The sequence below is a fragment of the Capra hircus genome, chromosome 6 (genome assembly GCF_001704415.2).
Source record: "Capra hircus breed San Clemente chromosome 6, ASM170441v1, whole genome shotgun sequence".
Taxonomy (NCBI): domain Eukaryota; kingdom Metazoa; phylum Chordata; class Mammalia; order Artiodactyla; family Bovidae; genus Capra; species Capra hircus.
In genome coordinates this window covers 5286909-5312280 of record NC_030813.1, presented here as the reverse complement: position 1 = coordinate 5312280, position 25372 = coordinate 5286909, and positions in this window count along the sequence as shown.

The window sequence follows — 25372 nt, the reverse complement described above, 5'->3', positions numbered from 1 at the left end:
ATAAAAGCAAAAATAAACAAATGGGACCTAATTAAAATTAAAAGCTTGTGTGCAACAAAGGAAACTATAAGGAAGGTGAAAAGACAGCCTTCAGAATGGGAGAAAATAATAGCAAATGAAGCGACTGGCAAATAATTAATGTTTCTTAATTTTTTTATCTGTATGATGTGATGGATATTCATCAAATTATTTGTGACAATCAGTATGTAGTCAATTCACTGTGCTGTACACCTGAAACACACACACACAGTTGTATCACAATAAAACTGGAAGGTAAAAAAGAAATATGTTTTATTTCTTATATAATTCTTTTCAGTAAAAAATAATTTCTACTTAGTGAATTTAGAGCTATAATTATTCCTTTTAGAAATTAAAAAAAGAAAGTGAAGTCACTCAGTTGTGTCCGACTCTTTCTAACCCCATGGGCTGTAGTCCATCAGGCTCCTCCACCCATGGGATGTTCCAGGCAAGAGAACTGGAGTGGGTTGTGTAGGGAATATGCTATGCACAGGCCTGAACTGTAATTAATAGGGCTTCTTTGAAAAATAAGAATAGCTTTCTCATCACCTGCAGGCAAAGGGCTTGGAGCAGTAAAAAGTACATCATGGAAAGACATCTTGAAAACAAGACGCTGAAGCACTGATGTGACTGATGGAAAACCATTAGTGACTGTTCCCATGACCAGAGCCTTGAAGGAGTTGCTGAGAAAGGGCATCACTAGCTGAAGGGCTAAACAGAGTCATGAAAGGCCTGAAGGTTTGACATTGAGGAGTGTGGTTTGTATATCTTTATCCCCGATCTGAGATAGAATAGAACATGTATCTCTAGAGCACGTACAAGGAAGTCCAGGTCAGTTCAGTCCCTCAGTCATATCCAAATTTTTGCGACCCCATGAACTGCAGCATGCCAGGCCTCCTTGTCCATCACCAACTCCTGGAGTTCAACCAAACTCAGTCCATTGAGTCAGTGATGCCATCCAGCCATCTCATCCTCTGTCATCCCCTTCTCCTCGTACCCCCAATCCCTCCAAGCATCAGAGTCTTTTCCAGTGAGTCAACACTTTTCATGAGGTGGCCAAAGTACTGGAGTTTCAACTTTAGCATCATACCTTCCAAAGAACATCCAGGGCTGATCTCCTTTAGAATGGACTGGTTGGATCTCCTTGCAGTCCATGGGACTCTCAAGAGTCTTCTCCAACACCACAGTTCAAAAGCATCAGTTCTGTGTCATTAAGCTTTCTTCACAGTCCAACTCTCACATCCATACATGACTACTGGAAAAACCATAACCTACACTAGACGGACCTTTGTTGGCAAAGTAATGTCTCTGCTTTTCAATACGCTATCTAGGTTGGTCATAACTTTTCTTCCAAGGAGTAAGTGTCTTTTAATTTCCTGGATGCAGTCATCATCTGCAATGATTTTGGAGCCCCCCAAAATAAAGTCTGACACTGTTTCCATTGTTTCCCCATCTATTAGACATGAAGTGATGGGACCAGATGCCATGATCTTCATTTTCTGAATGTTGAGCTTTAAGCCAACTTTTTACTCTCCTCTTTCACTTTCATCAAGAGGCTTTTTAGTTCCGCTTCACTTTCTGTGATAAGAGTGGTGTCATCTGCATATCTGAGGTTATTGATATTTTTCCCGGCAATCTTGATTCTAGCTTGTGCTTCTTCCAACCAGCATTTCTCATGATGTACTCTGCATAGAATCTAAATAAGCAGGGTGACAATATACAGCCTTGTTGTACTCCTTTTCGTTTTTGGAACCAGTCTGTTGTTCCATGTCAGGTTCTAACTGTTGCTTCCTGACCTGCATATAGGTTTTTCAAGAGGCAGGTCAGGTGGTCTGGTATTCCTATCTCTTTCAGAATTTTCTACAGTTTATTGTGATCCACACAGTCAAAGGCTTTGGCATAGTCAATAAAGCAGAAATGGATGTTTTTCTGGAACTCTCTTGCTTTTTCAATGATCCAGCGGATGTTGGCAATTTGATCTCTGGTTCCTCTGCCTTTTCTAAACTATCTTGAACATCAGGGAGTTCACGGTTCACGTATTGCTGAAGCCTGGCTTGGAGAATTTTGAGCATTACTTTACTAGCATGTGAGATGAGTGCAATTTTGTGGTAGTATGAGCATTCTTTGGGATTGCCTTTCTTTGGGATTGGAATGAAAACTGACCTTTTCCAGTCCTGTGGCCACTGTTAAGTTTTCCAAATTTGCTGGCATATTGAGTGCAGCACTTTCACAGCATCATCTTTCAGGATTTGAAACAGCTCAGCTGGAATTCCATCACCTCCACTAGCTTTGTTCATACTGATGCTTCCTAAGGCCCACTTGACTTCACATTTCAGGATGTCTGGCTCGAGGTGAGTGATCACACCATTGTGATTATCTGGGTTGTGAAGATCTTTTTTGTACAGTCTTCTGTGTATTCCTGCCGCCTCTTCTTAATATCTTCTGTTTCTGTTAGGTCCCTACCATTTCTGTCCTTTATCGAGCCCATCTTTGCATGGAATATTCCCTTGGTATCTCTAATTTTCTTGAAGAGATCTCTAGTCTTTCCCATTCTGTTGCTTTCCTCTATCTCTTTGCATTGATCACTGAGGAAAGCTTTCTTATCTCTCCTTGCTATTCTTTGGAACTCTGCATTCAAATGGGTATATTTTTCCTTTTCTCCTTTACTTTTCACTTCTCTTCTTTTCACAGCTATTTGTAAGGCCTCCCCATTTTCCCTTTTTTTTTTTTTTTTTACATTTCGTTTCCATGGGGATGGTCTTGATCCCTGTCTATTCTACAATATCACGACCTCTGTCCATAGTTCATCAGGCACTCTATCTATCAGATCTAGTCCCTTAAATCTATATCTAACTTCCACTGTATAATCATAAGGGATTTGATTTAGGTCATACCTGAATGGTCTAGTGGTTATCCCTACTTTCTTAAATTTAAGTCTGAATTTGGGAATAAGGAGTTCATGATCTGAGCCACAGTCAGCTCCCAGTCTTGTTTCTGCTGACTATATAGAGCTTCTCCATCTTTGGATGCAAAGAATATAATCAGTCTGTTTTTGGTGTTGACCATCTGGTGATGTCCATGTGTAGAGACTTCTCTTGTGTTGCTGGAAGAGGGTGTTTGCTATGACCAGTGTGTTGTCTTGGCAAAACTCTATTAGCCTTTGCCTTGCTTCATTCTGTATTCCAAGGCCAAATTTGCCTGTTACTCCAGGTGTTTCTTGACTTCCTACTTCTGCATTCCAGTATCCTATAATGAAAAGGACATCTTTTTTGGGTGTCAGTTCTAGAAGGTCTTGTACATCTTCACAGAACCATTCAACTTCAGCTTCTTCAGCATTACTGGTTGGGGCATAGACTTGGTTTACTGTGATATTGAATGGTTTGCCTTTGAAATGAACAGAGATCATTGTGTCGTTTTTGAGGTTGCATCCAAGTACTGCATTTCAGACTCTTTTGTTGACCATGATGGCTATGTGATTCCTGCCCACAGTAGTAGATATAATGGTCATCTGAGTCAATTCACCCACTCCAGTCCATTTTAGTTCGCTGATTCCTAGAATGTAGATGTTCACTCTTGCCATCTCCTGTTTGACCACTTCCAGTTTGCCTTGATTCATGGCCCTAATATTCCACATTCCTATGCAATATTGCTCTTTACAGCATTGGACCTTGCTTCTATCACCAGTCACATCCACAGCTGGGTATTGTCTTTGCTTTGGTCCATCCCTTCATTCTTTCTGGAGTTATTTCTCCACTGATCTCCAGTAGCATATTGGGCCCCTAATGAGTGCCTATGGACCTGGGGAGTTCCTCTCTCAGTATCCTATCATTTTACCTTTCATACTGTTCATGTGGTGCTCAAGGCAAGAGTATTGAAGTGGATTGCCATTCCCTTCTTCAGTGGACCACATTCTGTCAGACCTCTCCACCATGACCCGCCCGTCTTGGGTGGCCCCACATGGCATGGCTTAGTTTCATTGAGTTAGACAAGGCTGTGGTCCCTGTGATTAGATTGACTAGTTTTCTGTGATTATGGTTTCAGTGTGTCTGCCTTCTGATGCCTGTTGTAACACCTACTGTCTTACTTGGGTTTCTCTTACCTTGGACATGGGGTATCTCTTCAAGGCTGCACCAGCAAAGCTCAGCCACTGCTCCTTACCTTGGATGAGGGGTATCTCCTCACAGCCGCCCCTCCTGACCTTGAACGTTAAGTAGATGTTAGCAATAAAAAGCATGCAAGGATTAGGATCTGTGCTTTTTCCTGTGAATGGAATCAGCCCCCAGATCCCCACCTTATTTCTGAGTCTTGTTTTTCTTTATTCTTCTGCAATACTGCTCCCTTGGGTTGGTTCGTTGCTGGGCCGGTCCCAACAGGTTGCCACTTCCTTCTCCATGGGATCTTCCCAACCCAGGGATTGAGCCCGGGTCTCACACATTGCAGGCAGACGTTTTACCATATGAACCACCAGGGAAGCTTTAGAAACTAAAAGACCTTTATAATTTATTCAGTGCATGGACTTTTCACTTCATTCATGCCCATAGCCTTTGATAGTGTTATGAAGCCTATGGTTCAGTCCCCACAAAATAAAACTCAGAGGCATATAATAAACTGAGTATACTAAAGAAGTTATTAAATATTTTAAAAAATAAAATTGAGACATAGTAATATATTAGCTTATTTATTAATACATTAAGTAACAAGATCTAGCAACACAGGTAATGGTTGTAGTGAATTCAGAGTTGCCATGAAGAAAATTATATTTCAGTACATCTTCAGCAAGTATAGTATGATATGAAAAAAAAATCTGTGATTTCTATATGTTATAGAAGGCACTACTACTAATATATATTTGTTGGCAATGTTCATGATTGAGGAAAATGTTAAATTTCATTTAGGTAGTAATGAAAATGTGATGTTCACAGACTCTCTAAATTGATTTATGGGCCCTTTGGGGGTCCTTGGACCTCAGGTGAAGGATCGTTGTTTTGTATGATCTTCCCATTATCCTTATGAGGAAACTGAGGCCTTTCAGGGATTTGCCACAATTTGTATAGCCAGGTAGTGAGAGAAGAGCTAGAACCCTCTGTTTCCAGATGGCTTTTCCTGAAGTCCCTCCAGAACATCAGACGATGTCCACGTCAACCTCAGTATGAAGTATGAAGTATTATAAAGCTTTATTTTATTTCATTTTAAACCATATGTTTAAAATAGCAATTTATAAAAACAAACCATTTTTCACATGGCGCCAGGGGACTTAGGGAAAGGAAAGTTTAGCACAGTCACTTTCTCCCTTAACACTCACGGAGGGGAATCTAATGAGCAGCTTAGGTTCAGAGTGGAGACAGCAATACAAACACCCTTTCCAGCACTCAGCATTCCTATTCCTGCTTCTCACGTTCAGTGATTCTTCCTGGTAGGCCACTGCATCCACTGTTCAGGAGTGAGGACTGTAAAATGACCAGGACACGCATCCCTTTCTTCCTGTTACCATCTAGAACTGTTATTCAGTGTGTGTGTGTGTGTGTGTGTGTGTGTGTGTGTGTGTGTGTGTGTGTGTGTGTGTGAGATCACTGAGTCATGTCTGACTCTTTTGTGACCCCCAACCCCGGACTGTAACCGGCCAGGCTCCACTGTCCATGGATTTCCCAGGCAAGAATACTGGAGCAGGTTGTTATTTCCTACTCCAAGGGATCCTCCTGACCCAGGGATCAAACTTGCTTCTCCTGCATTGGCAGGCGGATTCTTTACCAATAGCACCACCTGAGAAGCCCATATATATGGTATCGTGTAAAATAGATAATTAGTGGGAAGTTGCTCCATAGCATAGCAAACCCAGCCTGGTGGTCTGTGATGACATAGAGGAGTAGATGGGGTTGGAGAAAGGATATATATGTATATATTATTATGACTGATTCACGTTGTTGTACAGCAGAAACAATACAACATCATTAAGCAATTTTACACTAATTAAATTTTTTTAATTGGCTTTGACTAAGTAGCTAATTAAAAAATAATTCACCAAGTAAAATCTCCTTTCCTAAACTGTACATAGTTTAACATCCTTTGTAACTGCTCATAATTAACTCTGCCTGAGTCACTTAGTTGATAAACAATTTGAGTTGGAAATATGTTTATAATTAACAGTATTTTTCATATTAAGACCAATTCATTTTTTCTCTTCAGAGGCTGGATTAGAAGAGGAAATGTCTGTTCTCTTCTTGGCAAGAATATATTTTTCAATTCCTCTAAATTTCTGTATTAGAACTTCATTAATCATACGAACTACATGAGAAGGTCTTACTCAAATAGGACCAGTGCCAAGATTTTAAAATACATGCTGTGGGTCATGGCCAAAAATGTAATTGTGGTCAAGACTTCGATATCAACACACTAGATGATAGGTTGGTTGCCTAATTATAAAGTTCAGCATACTTAGAGAATATTTTGGCCATTTCTGTGATGGAATGTGATTGTACAGAGATTCCAAACTATCTTGTGTATGGAACCTAGGTTTTGATCATGAATCTAGGAATCATGTATTCCAGGAGAAATTGGATACCTCCCTAACTCCAGGCTGGAAATCTTGGCTAGTTTTAGTGAAACACAGTAATCCCTTTCTTCTTGCCCATGATTGGTTTAGTTATAAGAGCATAATTCAGTTCTAGCCAAAAATTTTTGAAGGGGATGCTATTGACTATCTTTGGGGAAAGGGAACTATTTCTTCCTAACTCTGGATTCCATTCTGTGAGGTGTTTGACACAGGGTAAGATACCTTGTCACCATGAAGGATAAGCTTGAAGTCAATAGTGAAGATTTTCTGGGTATTAGAGCTAAAATATGACCCTTGGTGAACTCTTTATGTGATAAAGTTAATGCTTTGAAGTAGCTTTGTATCCTAATTCTGATATGTGAGGTAAGTGTATAGTATATTTTTAATGTGAACCTGCAGAGTTAATATTATTGCCGCTGGAAACATTCTAACTGAAACATTCATCTTCTACTACTCCTGGTTTCCCAAGAGTTGCAGCATTAGAAGTTCTCTAGTTATTGTCATATTTTTTATTCCTGACTTGTTTTTCTCTCTCAGAATTCATGCTTCCTTTCCTACCTGTGCTGGACCTCCTAGACTAAAACATAAAAGTCCATTTCATTCTTCTTCATGGATCATTTCTTATTCCACTCTGGTTCTTCAAACATTGATATTTCATTCATGGAATTATTTATTGACTAACCACTGAGTAACAAGCATTGGACTAGGTAAGGTGATGGAGATAAAAAGTGAATATGATGCAAACTTGATCCTGAAGGACTCACACTCTAGTGCAAGACCAATGGATAGTTCATATGAACAATATGTCAGAGAGGGGTACACTAGTTTGTTTAAAAGTGCTACATATATAGAGAATAGAAACCTGAGAGTGGATGGGTGTGTGGAATTTAGGGAAAACCTGGCTAATACCAACCAGGGTCTGAAGCCCATACAAGTATATCGTTAATGTAAGTCAGGCACTCATCCCCCTCTTTGTTCTTTGCCTCATCTCTAAATTGCTCTAGAATCAAATGTGCTTGCAAACTGAAGGCACCCACTAACAATAACACACATCACTCTTGCTCAGTCAGGAAAAAAAGAGACATTTAAAAGAAGAAAACTGAGGGAGATTAAAATCATTTTACCTAAAAGTACCCTCCCGAATTCTTACTCTATGAACACACTGCTTCATATTTTTGTGTTATTCCTTACTCTTTTCTCCTTATCTGTTTTCAGCGTGTGGTCTTTTTAGATACTAGGAGCTTCACTGAGTGTAGAGTGGAAATGTCAGATCAGCATTGTGGCTTGCTTTGCCAAAAGTCATCACAGAGTTCCAGCTCCCTTTAGAACTGTTATCTTTGAAGGCAGTTATGCCATCCCTTTTATTTTGTAGATCATGGAAATAAAGCCAAACAATCATTAAGTAACTTCTCTGTATTCACATAACTAATAAGAAGCAATTGACATCAATCCCACTAATTTTTCCTATGTCATCCTGTTACTCATCATATTATTTTCTGAAAATAAAACATCCGTGACTCCACTTGAAATACTGAGCAATGATCATTGAATAATTATTTATTATTTTATCTGTTTTAAGGAAAAAATTATATAAAACTCATGTGCACTATAACTTCTCAATAATTGAACAGTACTTCTCTTGAATAAGCTAAAAAAATAATCCAATGAGGATTCTGCATTTGATGAGGAGCTATTCCTTCTAATCAGATTCTGATCCTCCACAATTTTGATTTGGCTTAGTAACTCACCTAATCTTTATTTCTTAGTTCAAATATTTGAGAGATAAAAATCTTAGTGTCTCAAATTATCCTGCAAGTAGTTCCTTTTAGATTGGTTATTCATTCCTTCCTTAATCAATTTAGCTGGAAAGAAAAGGTATCACATGGTACCACCTAGATAACCAGGGCTCTAGAAAAGGAGTGGATACCCAGGAAAATTGTGGGCAAAGAGGTAGGTTTTTTTTTTTAATTTTTATTGAAATATAATTGATTTTTAAATATTGTGTTACTTTTAGGTGCACAGCAAAGTGATTTGGTTATACATATATCTGTAAATATATATTTTATGTTTTTACATTATCCTCTATTATAGGTCATTATAGGATATGGAGTAAGTTCTCTGTACTATATACTAGGTCCTTGTTGGCTGTCTGTTTCATATTTATATACACTAGTCATGTGTATATTTTAATCTTGAACTCCTAGTCTACCTCTCCCCTCGCCCCTTTGGTAACCATATGTTTGTTTCTCTGTCTGTGAGTCTATTTCTGTTTTGAAAATAAGTTCATTTGTATGATTTTTTTTAAGATTCCAGATATAAGCAATATCATATACTTGCCCTTTTATATCCAGCTCACTTCACTTAGCATAATCTCTAGTTCTATCTATGGTGCTGCAAATGGCATTATTTCATTCTTTTTATGGCTGAGTAATCCTGAAAGATGATGCTGTGAAAGTGCTGCACTCAATATGCCAGCAAATTTGGAAAACTCAGCAGTGGCCACAGGACTGGAAAAGGTCCGTTTTCATTCCAATCCCATAGAAAGGCAATGCCAAAGAATGCTCAAACTACCACACAATTGCACTCATCTCACATGCTAGTAAAGTAATGCTCAAAATTCTCCAAGCCAGGCTTCAGCAATACATGAACCATGAACGTCCTGATGTTCAAGCTAGTTTTAGAAAACGCAGAAGAACCAGAGATCAAGTTGCCAACATCCACTGGATCATGGAAAAAGCAAGAGAGTTCCAGAAAAACATCTATTTCTGTTTTATTGACTATGCCAAAGCCTTTGACTGTGTGGATCACAATAAACTGTGGACAATTCTGAGAGAGATGGGAATACCAGACCACCTAACCTGCCTCTTGAGAAATCTGTATGCAGGTCAGGAAGCAACAGTTAGAACTGGACATGGAACAACAGACTGGTTCCAAATAGGAAAAGGAGTACATCAAGGCTGTATATTGTCACCCTGCTTATTTAACTTCTATGCAGAGTACATCATGAGAAATGCTGGACTGGAAGAAACACAAGCTGGAATCAAGACTGCTGGGAGAAATATCAATAACCTCAGATATGCAGATGATACCACCCTTATGGCTGAAAGTGAAGAGGAACTAAAAAGCCTCTTGATGAAAGTGAAAGAGGAGAGTGAAAAAGTTGGCTTAAAGCTCCACATTCAGAAAACGAAGATCATGGCATCTGGTCCCATCACTTCATGGGAAATAGATGGGGAAACAGTGGAAACAGTGTCAGACTTTATTTTTGGGGGCTTCAAAATCACTGCAGATGGTAACTGCAGCCATGAAATTAAAAGATGCTTACTCCTTGGAAGAAAAGTTATGACCAACCTAGATAGCATATTCAAAAGCAAAGACATTACTTTGCCGACTAAGGTCCATCTAGTCAAGGCTATGGTTTTTCCTGTGGTCATGTATGGATGTGAGAGTTGGACTGTGAGGAAGGCTGAGCCCTGAAGAATTGATGCTTTTGAACTGTGGTGTTGGAGAAGACTCTTGAGAGTCCCTTGGACTGCAAGGAGATCCAACCAGTCCATTCTGAAGGAGATCAGCCCTGGGATTTCTTTGGAAGGAGTGATGCTAGAGCTGAAACTCCAGTACTTTGGCCACCTCATGTGAAGAGTTGACTCATTGGAAAAGACTCTGATGCTGGGAGGGATTGGGGGCAGGAGGAGAAGGGGATGACATAGGATGAGATGGCTGGATGGCATCACCGACTCAATGGACGTGAGTCTGAGTGAACTCCGGGAGTTGGTGATGGACAGGGAGGCCTCACGTCTGTGATTCATGGGGTTGCAAAGAGTCGGACACGACTGAGCGACTGAACTGAACTGAACTGAATATTCTATTATATACCACATCTTTGCCCATTCATCTGTCAGCGGACGCTTAGGCTGCTTCCATATTTTGGTTTGTAAATACTGCTCCTCTGAATATTGGGGTGCATGTATCTTTTAAAATTATGTTTTTCTCTGGATATATGCCCAAGAGTGGGACTGCAGGATCATATAGCAACTACGTTTTTAGATTTTTAAAGAATCTGTATACTGTTCTTACAGTTGTACCCGTTTGCATTGCTACCAAAAGTATAGAAGCATTCCTTTTTTCTCCACACCTTCTCCAGCATTTATTATTTGTAGACTTCTTGTTGAGGCTTCGCTGGTGGCTCAGATGGTAAGGAATCTGCCTGCAATGCAGGAGAATTCATTTCAATCTATGGGTCAAGAAGATCCTCTGGAGGAGGGAATGGCAATGGTGGCTATTTTGATGAGGGTGAGGTGATACCTCACTGTACTTTTGATTTGCATTAAAAAGAGGTCGTATTTACCAGTGACACAAGCACTGAAATTACCTATGATTGTGGGTTTGATAACTAAAAAAGCTTCAAGATACACAGTAGAGTTATGTGTCCTGCTGCTGCTAAGCTGCTTCAATCGTGTCCGACTCTATGCGACCCCATAGATGGCAGCCCGCCAGGCTCCTCCATCCCTGGGATTCTCCAGGCAAGAACACTGGAGTGGGTTGCCATTTCCTTCTCCAATGCATGAAAGTGAAAAGTGAAAGTGAAGTTGCTCAGTTATGTCCGACTTAGCGACCCCATGTGTAAGATCCATTTTATTGTATTTTATATAATCAGAGAGCTTAGTTCTGCCATGCTTGAGGTTCACAGCAAAGAACAACATTCTTTATCTTTCACAGTTCTGTTCAGTTCAGTCGCTCAGTCGTATCCGACTCTGCAACCTCATGAATTGCAGCATGCCAGGCCTCCCTGTCCATCACCAACTCCCGGAGTTCACTCAGACTCATGCCCATCGAGTCAGTGATGTCATCCAGCCATCTCATCCTCTGTCATCCCCTTCGCCTCCTACCCCCAATCCCTCCCAGCATCAGAGACTTTTCCAATGAGTCAGCTCTTTGCATGAAGTGGCCAAAGTATTGGAGTTTCAGCTTTAGCATCAGTCCTTCCAAAGAACACCCAGGACTGATCTCCTTTAGAATGGACTGGTTGGATCTCCTTGCAGTCCAAGGGACTCTCAAGAGTCTTCTCCAACACCACAGTTCAAAAGCATCAATTCTTTGGCTCTCAACTTTCTTCACAGTCCAACTCTCACATCCATACATGACCACAGAAAAAACCATAGCCTTGACTAGATGGACCTTTGTTGGCAAATAATGTATCTGCTTTTGAATATGCTATCTAGGTTGGTCATAACTTTTCTTCCAAGGAGTAAGCGTCTTTTAATTTCATGGCTGCAGTCACCATCTGCAGTGATTTTGGAGCTCCCCAAAATAAAGTCTGACACTGTTTCCACTGTTTCCCCATCTATTTCCCATCAAGTGATGGGACCGGATGCCATGATCTTCGTTTTCTGAATGTTGAGCTTTGAGCCAACTTTTTCACTCTCCTCTTTCACTTTCAAGAGGCTTTTTAGTTCCTCTTCACTTTCTGCCATAACGGTGATGTCATCTGCATATCTGAGGTGATTGATATTTCTCCCGGAAACCTTGGTTCCAGCTTGTGCTTCTTCCAGCCCAGCGTTTCTCATGATGTACTCTGCGTAGAAGTTGCTCTGCATCTTTCACAGGACCCCACCAATAGTAGAGGGCCTGCGAATACAATGAGACTAATCTTGTTCTGGTCTGGTTGTTTCATTTGGGGATGTTATACTTGTCCAGCAGCTCCCTCTGAGTGTGAATGGAGTTTCTTTCTTCCAGATAGGTGTGTGTAGAGCATTGGACACCTTTGTGGATCCTGGTTAGAATCAAGAGAATTAGATGAGAAAGTATGGGTAAGGAAGTGAAAAAACCATGAGCACTCTAGCAAGATGAAATTATAAGAAAATGTCTCATAATTTCAGATTTTAAATACCTGTAGCACTTCTCATTCCAGGGGTTTTCCTTGCTTTCTGAGTAATGTCATGTACAGTAAGTACTGTACATGGCACTGTTCAGGATTACCATCTGCCAAGTCCAAGGTCTGTTTCTCCCAGCCTAGGAAAAGAGACATGAAATGTATATATTTTGAATCAACATATGTCATTTCTACAAATATTTGCTGATGTCCACAAGCATCTTTCTTTGAAACTTGTTCAGTCGCTCAGTTGAGTCCGACGTTTTACAACCCCATGGACAGCAGCGTGCCAGGCTTCCCTGTCTTTCACCATCTTCTGGAGCCTTCTCAAACTCATGTCTATTGAGTCAGTGATGCCATCCAACCATCTCATCCTCTGTTGTCCCTTTCTCCTCCTGCCTTCAGTCTTTCCCAGCATCAAGGACTTTTTTCCAGTGAGTTGGCTCCTCACATCAGATGGCCACAGTATTGGAGCTTCAGCTTCAGCATCAGTCCTTCCAATGAATATTCAGGGTTGGTTTCCTTTAGGACTGACTAGTTTGATCTCCTTGCAGTCCAAGGGACTCTCAAGAGTCTTCTCCTACACCACAGTTTGAAAGCCTCAGTTCTTTAGCTCTCAGCCTTCTTTACAGTCCAACTCTCATATCCATAGATGACCACTGGAAAAACCATAGCTTTGACTCTGTGGACCTTTGTTGGCAAAGTAATGTCTCTGCCTTTTAATACCCTGTCTAGTTTTGCCATGGTTTTTCTTCCAATGAACAAGCATCTTTGAACAAGCATCTTTTAACTTCATGGCTACAGTCACCATCTCCAGTAATTTTGGAGCCTGAGAAAATAAATTCTGTCACTGTTTCCTTTTTTTTTCCATCTATTTGCCATGAAGTGATGGGACTGGATACCATGATTTTAGTTTTTTAAATTTCAAAGTTCTTTGAAACTTACCATAGAAATATTTCTGCAAATAGAATTATCACATTGAGGTGAGACTTCTTTCACTGAACTATAAGTATAACTTTCCATGACTGACAAATGCTATCCAATCTCCAGTGCCAGGTCATCAAGGAAAAAGTCAGATAAGAGTGGTATAAAATTTACTTTTTACTTTAAACAATGAAGGCATAGGGATACAAACTAGGAAATGAGATGAGAGAAAATTCTTTAAGAGAATCAATTACTTGAACCTATATTATTTGAAAAATAAAAGCAATATGTTTATCAATAGGCATTATCAGTAACTCCCACTCTAGGTTCATGTATACCATTGAAAGGTGATCAATTTAGATTAATTGCTAATCATTCATATCAATTAATTTCAGAATGTTTTATAAATGCTCATCAGATCTTTTAAACTTTAGACATTTCAGTATCAATGTAGTGGTAAGCTTTTGCTTTTTTCTTTTTTTTCCCTTTAAAATGTAAGTTGGAGAAAATACAGAGGAAGAGATTTAAGGACTCTATTTTTGTGAAGATAAGTCTCCATAAATGTTATTTTTAAAAAATATGGTCAAATCGAAGACATTCATACATTCATTTAAAATGTGAGATTTCATCAGTAGCAGCATTGTATGCTCAGTCAACAGTTAAGTAACATGAGTTGGCCAAGGAAACTTTTTTTTCCTCCATAATCATTATTCATTTTATAAAAACTTTATAAAAAATAGTTTTAATGTCATAAAACCATTGCAGAAGTTCCAGAAATTCTGTATTTTCAGTGACTGTGTAGACATTTATATAACAATGAAATTTTCCAGGATAATTCCATCTTTTGATGGTTTATGTCTGGTTATTTGGGTTTCCTTGTGGCTCAGCTGGTAAAAATCCGCCTGCAATGTGGGAGACATGAATTTGATCCCTGGGTTGCGAAGATCCCCTGGAGAAGGGAAAGGCTACCCACTCCAGTATTCTGGCCTGGAGAATTCCATGGACTGTATAGTCCATGGGGTCCCAAAGAGTTGGACTCGACTGAGTGACTTTCGCTTTCGCTTTCTCTGGCTATTTTACAAAGAAGAACACTTAATTGGGAGTCTTCCACAAGAATCATTACATAAGATGGAGAGAAATAAATTTAAAACATCACTTACTCGCAGTTCTGTCTAGTAGAAACCTACAAAATGTAGGCCATTAAAGGAGAGAGGGAGTTTTTCATAAGGATGAAACCATTGTTCATTGCAGCTTGGAAATACCAGTATATTTGATATGAAAGGTCATCTTCTCCATTGAGATCTAAACTCACCATTGGACTTTTACCAACTTACAAATCATCTTAGTTCAGTTCAGTCACTCAATTTTGTCTGACTCTGCGACCCCATGGACTGCAGCACGTCAGACTTCCCTGTCCATCACCAACTCCTGGAGCTTACTCAAACTCATGGCCATAGTCGGTGGTGCTATCAAACCATCTCATCCTCTGTCATTCCCTTCTCCTCCTGCCTTCAATCTTTCCCAGCACCAGGGTTTTTTCGTGAGTCAGTTCTTTGCATCAGGTGGCCAAAGCTTCAGCATCAGTCCTTCTGATGAATATTCAGGACTGATTTCCTTTAGGATTGACTGAGAGGATCTCCTTGCAGTCCAAGGGACTCTCAAGAGTCTTCTCCAACACCATAGTTCAAAAGCATCAATTCTTCGACACTTAGCTTTCTTTATAGTCCAACTCTCATAGCCATACATGACTACTGGAAAAACTATAGCTTTGACTAGAGGGACCTTTGTTGGCAAAGGAATGTCTCTGCTTTTTAATATGTTGTCTAGGTTGGTCATATTTTTTCTTCCAAGGAGTAAGCGTCTTTTAATTTCATGGCTGCAGTCACTATCTGCAGTGATTTTGGAGCCCCAGAAAATAAAGTCTGACACTGTTTCCACTGTTTCCTCATATATTTACTGTGGAGTGAAGGGATCAGATGCCATTATCTTAGTTTTCTGAATGTTGAGCTTTAAACCAACTTTTTCACTCTCCTCTTTCACTTTCATCAAGAGGCCTTTTAGTTCTTCTTTGCTTTCTGCAATATGGGTGGTGTCATCTGCATATCTGAGGTTATTGATATTTCTCCCGGAAATCTTGATTCCAGCTTGTGCTTCATCCAGCCCAGCATTTCACATGATGTACTCTACACATAAGCTAAATAAGCAGGGTAACAATATACAGCCTTGATGTACTCCTTTCCCGATTTGGAACCAGTCTGTTGTTCCATGTCCAGATCTAACTGTTGCTTCCTGACCTGCATACAGGTTTCTCAGGAGACAGGTTAGGTGGTCTGGTATTCCCATCTCTTTCAGAATTTTCCTAAAGTTTGTTAAAGGCAAAGTATCATCTTACATCCCTGGCATTTTGCACATTGCCCTGTTTCTATTGGAAGGAGAAGACTCTTGAGAAGGCTTGACAGTTCAAGGATGTGTGCTTATTAAGTAGAAGACCAAGAAGAAAAGTAAATCATCAAGGGAAATATAAGTGAAAGACAATAGTATAAAACTTAGAATAGAGAAATTTGGAAAAATTAGCTAGAAAGCCTTAGTGATACATGCCTCAATATAATAAAGGAAGCAGAAAAAGAAGTTACATCCACAGCTCAAATCCAGTAACTCAAGTGGGAAACAAGGAAGTCAGGAAAATGGAATTCACGTAAATCTTAAGGGGTTAATACAGGTCTAAGGGAGACCATGCAGAAGAGGCAGGTAAGAAAACATAATTGGTTCTTCTCATCAAGGAGTATTCTCAGCTGCAGTCACGATGCGATACTATGTTTGTTCATGAGAATAGCTTCCTAAATGTGTGTGCTTGTCCCAGATTTTCAGTATGTGTATTGGCATGGTTTAAGAGATTATGTAAGCTTATGAAAGTATGCAGTAAAAAAATGCATCACTATTTCCATGCTTCCCATTCTAAGAGATCCTTGTACAATATCAACAGGGCCTTCAGTCAAACTAGTGTATGTTGAGTGTTAATTGTCAGGCTCTAGGGGTTCAATAATAAATAAAACCAGATAGGAGTCTTGCCTTCCTGGGCTTCACAGGCTTAATGGGAGGAACTCAGAAATAAAATGACCACTGAAACACATCATTTAGAATCATGGTATGTGCAATAGAGAAAGCACAAGAAACAAAGAACGGGTAGAGGAGGGGTTTCTGACCAAGTCTCCAGGGTTGAGGCTTTATTGAGAACGTGTGAGTTTGAATTTGGCAGGGTCTGATTGTGGCTGTTTCATCCTGACGTTAGTCTATAGTGAGGAATTTCCCCCACCCCCTAATTAATACGCTGCCAATACAGGGAAAAGGTTGGACCAAATGGGTGACAACGCATCTCCTAAAGCAACAGAGAGAGGTGAATCAATGAGATCTGAGGAGGAACAAAGGTGCTGAAAGAGACCAGATAAAAATGAAAACAGAAACTATGGGAATCATTAGAGGGGAGATAAGATCCAAGGCTGGAGACTTCCCCTTAGATGACGGCGTTTTTCCAGTACTCTAAACCAGCGATTCTCAAGGTACAGTCCCAGACCAGCAGCATCTTCATCACCTGGGTATTTGCTAGAAATACTAATCCCCAGATCCCATTCCAGTCCTACTAAATCTGAAAGCCTGAGGACGGCTCCCAGCTTCTTGTGTGCTTCTCATACACTGTTAGCCCCGAGTCGCAAAGAATAGCTGTTTGTTTGAAGTGCGTAGCCCTTATTTTGTTAGATTCACAAGTACCACGCGAGAGGCAATATGATGACATGTAATTGAAGAACAATCGCTCACCTGGAATTATTTTTACTTTTACTTTTATTTGGCACCGAAAGGATCCTGTTTAAACTTAAAATACAGTATATGTGAAGATGGTTCAATAATTGAATGAAGTGATTAGAAAGTTCTAATTTCTACTTCCATTATTAATATATCAGAATTTACTTGTATAAAGTCCATCTGTGTATATCGTTGCAACGGACAATGAATTATGAATATATGTGTAGATTTTGCTAATTAATTTCTTTAATTAAATTGCATTTCTCAGAAATGAAGGGACTTGGGGACCTTTCTTAGTTTAGTGGCTCTAACCCATGATAGTGGAAGCATCAGAATTTAAATCTAGCAAGATATTATTGATATTATAGTGGAGAAAAATAGAATAATATGTCCAAACAACCTGGAGACAATCTATTTTTCTACTCGGCCAAATACACGTTTGATGAAATGTGTATATAATGGTCATCAAGAAGCACAAGTTCTACCTACTAATAAGACAAATTTCATGAAAATGTCATTAAATGACAGTACTACTCCAAATCCGTCATGTGTGGTTGCAGGTATTCCAGAATTGAACAGCCTAGGTTTCAGGGCCACAATTTGCTGGCTGGACTAGCTTAGGAAATACCTTAAACTTTCAGTCTTCCCCATATCTTCAAAATCAGTATAACATTAGTACCTTGCAGGTAAAACTGTTGTGAAAGTTAAGAGACAAAATGCATGTTAAGTACTTAAACTAGTTCCTGACATTGTGTTCAATAAAAGATTTTTTTTTAACTATTATTGTGTAAATAATAAAGTCAACTTTTTATACTGAAAATGAAACGCATGGAATTACATAGTGCTAAAATTAGTCCTTGGTAATCTAGAAGGGACTTAACCCAGTAACATTACCTAAATACTTTTGACATGAGATTCCCAGCTCATTTCAAAACTTTGCACATTGATTTGGTACAAGGACTACCATGAATTCATCTGGTAATGTTATATGACAAGGATTTAAGCAAGCCATTTGGGATAATCCAAGCAAATTGCCAACAGCTGATAGAGGGTTTCTGCATCTGTAGTTGTGTTTGCTCTGGTCTTCTTGCCTTTTGGTGGCAGCAAAATCTATTAACTTTATCCTTCTGGTGTCCACCTGGATCTCCACTCCTGGACCTTGAGTCCCAGTGATGTCACCCTTTGATCTTTCCATTTTTTAATGTCCGTCTGCTCTGTGACTCTTCCGGCCAGACTTGTGAGAAAGAACAACCCCTCATTTAACATGAAAGATCCATTATATTAAATAATGTTTAAAAATAGATGTGGTCTAATACTTTCAATGGATTTGGAGTAGATTCACTAAGACTTCAAAAGGTCTATTTGTTCTGTTGCCTGTGATTGATCCAATGGGAAAATGAATCATAATGCCCTTCCATTAATCACTGCATACATCTTAAAAATAAAAAGAAATGTTAAATACCACAATTAATCCTCAGTTCTCAATCTGTTAAGTAAGGAAAAAAGAAATGACTTGTGGAATTGGAATAAGAGACGTTATGTAAAAATAGAGTTAGAAGGAAAACTGAAAACATGTGAATGACAAGATAAAAGAGTAATGAGGAAAAATGTTTGAGTTGTAGTGCCTTCTGATGGCTCTCTCAATTCAGCCAAAGGGAAAAGTGGCTTGTGGTAAACACTGCAGGCAGAATAACAGGGTGCATGTGTAGCTACACACATCTGGTGCACAGGTGTCCAAATGGAATTTGCCATCACTCCAAGAAACGGTCAGATGTTGTCTTTTTAAATGGCGAATGGTGTGAGGACTAGTGGAATTCAGTGTAGATGTCAGGCGTACAACACATTCATTTACGTCAGGGTTGCAGTGAGAATTGCTGTTTGACATATTTCTGAGTTAACTTCACTCTGTAGAAAATGTTTCCTGAACATGAGACAAAAACCAAGTTCTTGCTCTTGCTTCAGAATTGCCTCTTCAGAGCAACAAATGAAAAGGCGGCTGTTCTAGTTTCCATTGCTAAAAACCTTAACTAGTTTACAGAACGATCAATTGCTCTTTCTGGTTTGAAAGGAATACAAAGATTATCAGAATGATTATTGACCAATGGGTTATTTTTAAAACAGACTTCCAAGAACCGATTCCTTTTTGACACAGCAATGAATGATTCTCGACAACGGTTTAAGTGTCTTCTGGTTCTTTTAATCCTACTGCTGGCAAACTCTTCGCCTCCTCTCAGGTCTCATGGTACCTACTTTTAATATCTTTCTTGGAGACATCTGCCATTAGACATAGTATGTCTTATATTCTTGGATCTCTCCAGAGGGAAATATAGCAACAAAAACAATTACAATAGCAAATATTTCTATTCATAAGGCTGTAACAAAAACCTTTGTGCTTTAGCACTTTGAAAATAATCTTTTGACTTTTTTCCCTCACATATGAAAGTCAGGGTTATGCTTAAATGATGCTTGTGGGATCGAGAATAGAGTCACTTGCTCTTTGTTTTCAAGAAAATCAGTAATGAACATAAAGTAGCCCCTGATAACAAAATTCTGTTTTATAAAATTATTCTGTTTTACAGATTATTGATGACTTTCAGCACACCATGGATAGGAACTTGTGCAGTTGGGTCTGAATTGGCTGGAGCTGGTTGCCAAATATATTTTCTGAACTCCCTTACTTTCTTGGGCTCTTTTTTTAAAATCTTTTAAAATTGGAATATAATTACTTTAAATATTATGTTAGTTTCTGCTGTACAACAATGCGAATCAGCTATGTGTGCTCAGTTGTGTCTGACTCTTTATGACCCCATAGACTGTAGCCCACCAGAATCCTCTTCCGTGGGACTTTCCAGGCAAGAATACTGGAGTGGGTTGCCATTTCCTGCTCCAGGGGACTTTTCCAACCCAGGGATCAAACCCTCATCTCCTAGATCTCCTTAAGTGGCAGGTGGATTCTTTACTACTGAGCCATCTGGGAAGCCTAAATCAGCTAAATATATTCATATATCCCCCCGACTTGGATCTCTCTCTCACATCCCCCAGTCCCACCCCTCTAGGTTACCTCCAAGCACCGAGCTAAGCTCCCTTGCTACACAGCAGCTTCCTGTAGCTGTCTATTTCACACATGGTAGTGCATGTATGTCCAGCCTGTTCTCTTAATTCATCCCACCCACTCCTTCCCCTCTGTGTCCACAAGTCTCTCTACATCTGGGTCTCCATTCCTGCCCTGAAAATACGTTCATCCGGACCATTTTTCTAGATTCCATATATATCTATATGTTAATAAATGATATTTGGTTTTCTCATTCTGATTTCTTCCACTCTGTGACAGACTCTAGGTTCATCCACATCACTACAAATGGCCCAATTTCAGTCCTTTTTATGGATACTATTCCATTATATATATGTACCACAACTTCATTATCTACTCCCCTGTGGATGGATGTTTAGATTGCTTCCGTGTCCTCACTATTGTAAATAAGCCCTGTGATGAACACTGGGGTTCATGCGTCTTTTTGAAGTACGGTTTTCTCAGGGTATATGCCCGCTGGTGGGATCGGCTGGGTCATGTGGTGGTTTTATTCCTAGTTTCTTAAGGACCCTCTATGCTGTTCTCCAGAGTGGTTGCATCAACCAACATTCCTACTAACAGTGCGGTAAGGTCCTTTTTCCCAACATCCTCAATATCACTTACTGTTTGTAGACTTTTTGATGATGGCTATTCTGACTGGAGTGAGGTGATACCTTATTACAGTTTTGATTTGCATTTCTTTAGTAATGAGTGATGTTGGGCATCTTTTAATGTATATGTTGGCCATCTGTATGTCTTTGGGCTCTTCTTTTTAGACCAGCCTGGACATCTTTCTGTGTGTCCCCCATGTGAGGTCTTGCTCAGTGACACAGAGACTATACTTTTCCTCTGAGACCTGACTCAGTGCTTTAAAATTAAACCTCCTCTCTGTGGTTCTGCTGAGGATTACATCAGTCACGTTCCCTTGCTATGGATAGAAACTGGTTTAGATTCCTAAATCAGAGTGGTGAGTGTGTGTGTGTGTGTGAGAGTGTGTGTATATGCATGTGAGTGTGTGCTTATTTAGAAATATGCAAACCCTGACAAATAAATAAGAAACACCCAAGTGATTTAAAAATTGTCCATTAGTAAAAATCCAGAGGCTACAGAAAAGAATATTACTCAGAATAACCACAATTACATTTTAATGTATGTTACTCCTGTGTTTTATTAAAGCCAGATATGTATATGCATTCATATATGTATGTGCCATTAACACTGTCCTTCAGAAGTATTTAATGATTGTGTCAATTCCTCTGTGATACTGATATATTAATGCAATATCTTATCAAAGTTCTACATGTACATAGTTTTAAAGAACAGTTCCCAATACTTGCAGAAAAGGCAAGGGAACCAACTTAACATGAATATACTAATGTTTTTTGATTTCTTAATAAAAATATAATCTACTGACTTACTACAGTGGAAAGATAAACACAATCACACACAAACAAAGACAAGCATGTGTCTCTTCATCCTTTGGTGTCCTTTTTATGACTATGTAACTCCTTTTACCATTAGACCACATGGGATGTTACTTTGGCATTCCTGTCTAGTTCAAATTTGCCTTATGGGTTATTTAGAAGTGTGCTGCTTAATTTATAAGTATTTGGAGATTTTATACATTATATATTGTGTTTAATTTCTAATGAATTACCATTGTAAACTGAAAACCTACACTATGTGTTTCCTATTTCTTGAAATGTACTAAGACATTTTAAATCTATAATGTGATCTATCTTTGTGAATGTTCGATGTTCATTTGGAAATGCAATATAAATACCTGTAAATAGTGTATAAATATCAATTAGCTAAAATATATTAATAGTGTTTTTAAAATTTGCAAGCAAATCATACCATTCCCCCACAGTCAAGGAGAATGGATCACATAAGGGTCTGAACAACAGGAGACAGGGATAACAGGACTATTTTAGGATTCTGTTTGCCACATTTCTACATTTAAATATTTTTCCTATAAATATCATTTATTTAACTTTTGTATTTTTGTTAAGCCTGGAAATCCCTGCCTTTCAAAGGAAATATTTGGTCCATTTACATTTAAATGATGTTACTATTTCTGTATTTAAGTCTAACTTTTATTTATTTATTTATTTGTTTTTTTCTGCAAACATAATTTTATTTTATTTTATTTTTTGAATTTTTTATTTTTACTTTATTTTACTTTACAATACTGTATTGGTTTTGCCATACATTGACATGAATCCACCATGGGTGTACATGCGATCCCAAACATGAACCCCCCTCCCATCTCCGACCCCATATCATCTCTCTGGATTATCCCCGGGCACCAGCCCCAAGCATCCTGTATCCTGCATCGAACATAGACTGGCAATTCATTTCTTACATGATAGTATACATGTTTCAATGCATTCTCCCAAATTATCCCACCCTCTCCCTCTCCCTCTGAGTCCAAAAGTCCGCTCTACACATCTGTGTCTCTTTTGCTGGCTCACATACAGGGTCATCATTACCATCTTTCTAAATTCCATATATATGTGTTAGTATACTGTATTGGTGTTTTGCTTTCTGGCTTAGTTCACTCTGTATAATCGGCTCCAGTTTCATCCATCTCATTAGAAATGATTCAAATATGTCTAACTTTTAAAATTCCATTTATCCTTTCCTTCTTTGTTCTTTCTTTTTTGAATCATTTAGGTGACTCTAATATTTTTGTATTCAGTTTTACATCTCAAACTGAATTTTAGATGCATCTTTTTATGTATATAGCATTTCGATACTATATATTATATATTAATAATATATTTTAAATATTATATTTCAAAAATTGTATTATTTCAAGTAACATGCTGTTTCATACTATTTTACAACCATTGTTGGTGGCTCAGAGGTTAAAGCGTCTGCCTCCAATGTGGGAGACCTGGGTTCGATCCCTGGGTCGGGAAGACCCCCTGGAGAAGGAAATGGCACCCCACTCCAGTATTCTTGCCTGGAAAATCCCATGGACAGAGGAGCCTTGTGGGCTACAGTCCACGGGGTCACAAAGAGTCGGACACGACTGAGCGACTTCACCTCACTTATAACCATTGTAAAAACTTTATAATACTTAATTGCATTTATCCTTTCTGCCCTTTGTGCTATTTTGTCCTGGATTTTTCCTTCAGAAATTCACTTCTTTTGTCACAACCTTGGTTTTCTGTGAAGACCTAGTATACCTTGGAGAAGGCAATGGCACCCCACTCCAGTACTCTTGCCTGGAAAATCCCATGGGTGGAGGAGCCTGGTGGGCTGCAGTTCATGAGGTTGCGAAGAGTCGGACACGACTGAGCGACTTCACTTTCACTTTTCACTTTCATGCATTGGAGAAGGAAATGGCAACCCACTCCAGTGTTCTTGCCTGGAGAATCCCAGGGACGGCAGAGCCTGGTGGGCTGCCGTCTATGGGGTCGCACAGGGTCAGACACGACTGAAGTGACTTAGCAGCAGCAGCAGCAGCAGTATACCTTGAAGGATTTCTCTCAGGTCTCTTGACCTTCTCTCTTCTTTAAGCAGGCTAGTATATCACGCTTGGAAAATGCCTATGTATCCCGAGAGGCATCATTTCATTGCCTCTGCTCTGCTTCCAGTCTGTGGTAAACAGACTTCATTAATTTGTTTGGTCTGTAGGAGAGGGCCAGCTGTGGGCTTACATATCCTCTGTGGCTGGGTGCTCCCTGCGATCCCAGTCCCTCAGTCTCATCCACACGCACCCCTTGCAGTTCTGTTAGTGTCTCCTTACCTCCACATACAGTGAACTCCCCTGCTCTTATTGTTGTTCCTTCAAAGATGATCCCAGCTGTCAGCTTCTCTTACCTGGTAAGAGTTTATTGTTTTCTCCATATCAATTGGGTTAGCTTGAACTAACTGATGGCAAAATCTATCATCTGGTAGGTTACCTAACTTTTGTATTTTAGTGTTAGTCATTCAGTAATGTCTGACTCTTTGTGACCCCATGGACTGTTGCCCGCCAGGTTCCTGTGTCCATGAAATTCTCCAGGCAAGAATACTGGAGTGGACTGATATTTTAAGGTGGGAGCAATTGTCTCTTGAGACATTCTAATCTTAATTAGAAAAGGAAATCTGAGAATTCAGAGTTTTTTTAAAAAAAAATAAAATCAAGAAATTTGTGTTTCTTAATCTACATTCAACCTTGCTATAACTTTGCCATGGGCAAAATCAACATATGTTAATCCATCAAAAGTATTATTCTGGCCCAAGGATTAGAGATGCAGGAAAATGCTCTCTTCTGATTAGTAAAATCTTCTTAGAGAATGTAAATTTGGGACTTGTTTGCTTGCATGGAGAAGAGAATTTCTGGACTTGTCGTAAAGAGGTAAAGTGTATTTAGATTTTTGAGAGTGTTATATTGATCTAAAGCACCGATAATGTGGCACTGTGGGTCGTAGAGGGGGCTTACCAGGTGACGCTGGTGGTCGAGAACTTGCCTGCCGATGCGGGAGATGTACAAGATGTGGGTTGGGAAGATCTCCTGCAGGAGGACATGGCAACCCTCCCCAGTATTATTGCCTGGAGTATCCCTGCGGACAGAAGAGCCTGGCAGTCCACAGGGTCACAAAGTGTTGGACAGGACTGCAGCAACGTAGAGGGCTTCCCTGGTGGTTCAGACAGTAAGGAAGCTGCCTGCAATGCAGAAGACTCGGGTTTGATCCCTGGCTTGGGAAGATGCCCTGGAGAAAGGAATGGCAACCCACTCCAGTATCCTTGTCTGGAGAATTCCATGGACAGAGGAGCCTGGCGGGCTACAATCCGTGGGGTCGCAAAGAGTTGGACACAACTGAGCAACTGCAAGGAGGTCCAATCAGTCCATCCTAAAAAAAAATCTGTCCTGAATGTTCATTGGAAGGACTGATGTTGAAGCTGAAATGCTAATACTTTGGCTACCTGATGGGAAAAGCTGACTCATTTGAAAAGACCCTGATGCTGGGAAAGATTGAGGGCAGGAGGAGAAGGGGACGACAGAGGATGAGATGGTCAGGTGGCATCACTTACTCAATGGACATGAGTTTGAGTAAGCTCTGGCAATTGGTGATGGACAGGGAGGCCTGGCATGCTGCAGTCCATTGGGTCACAAACAGTCAGACACGATTGAATTACTGAACTG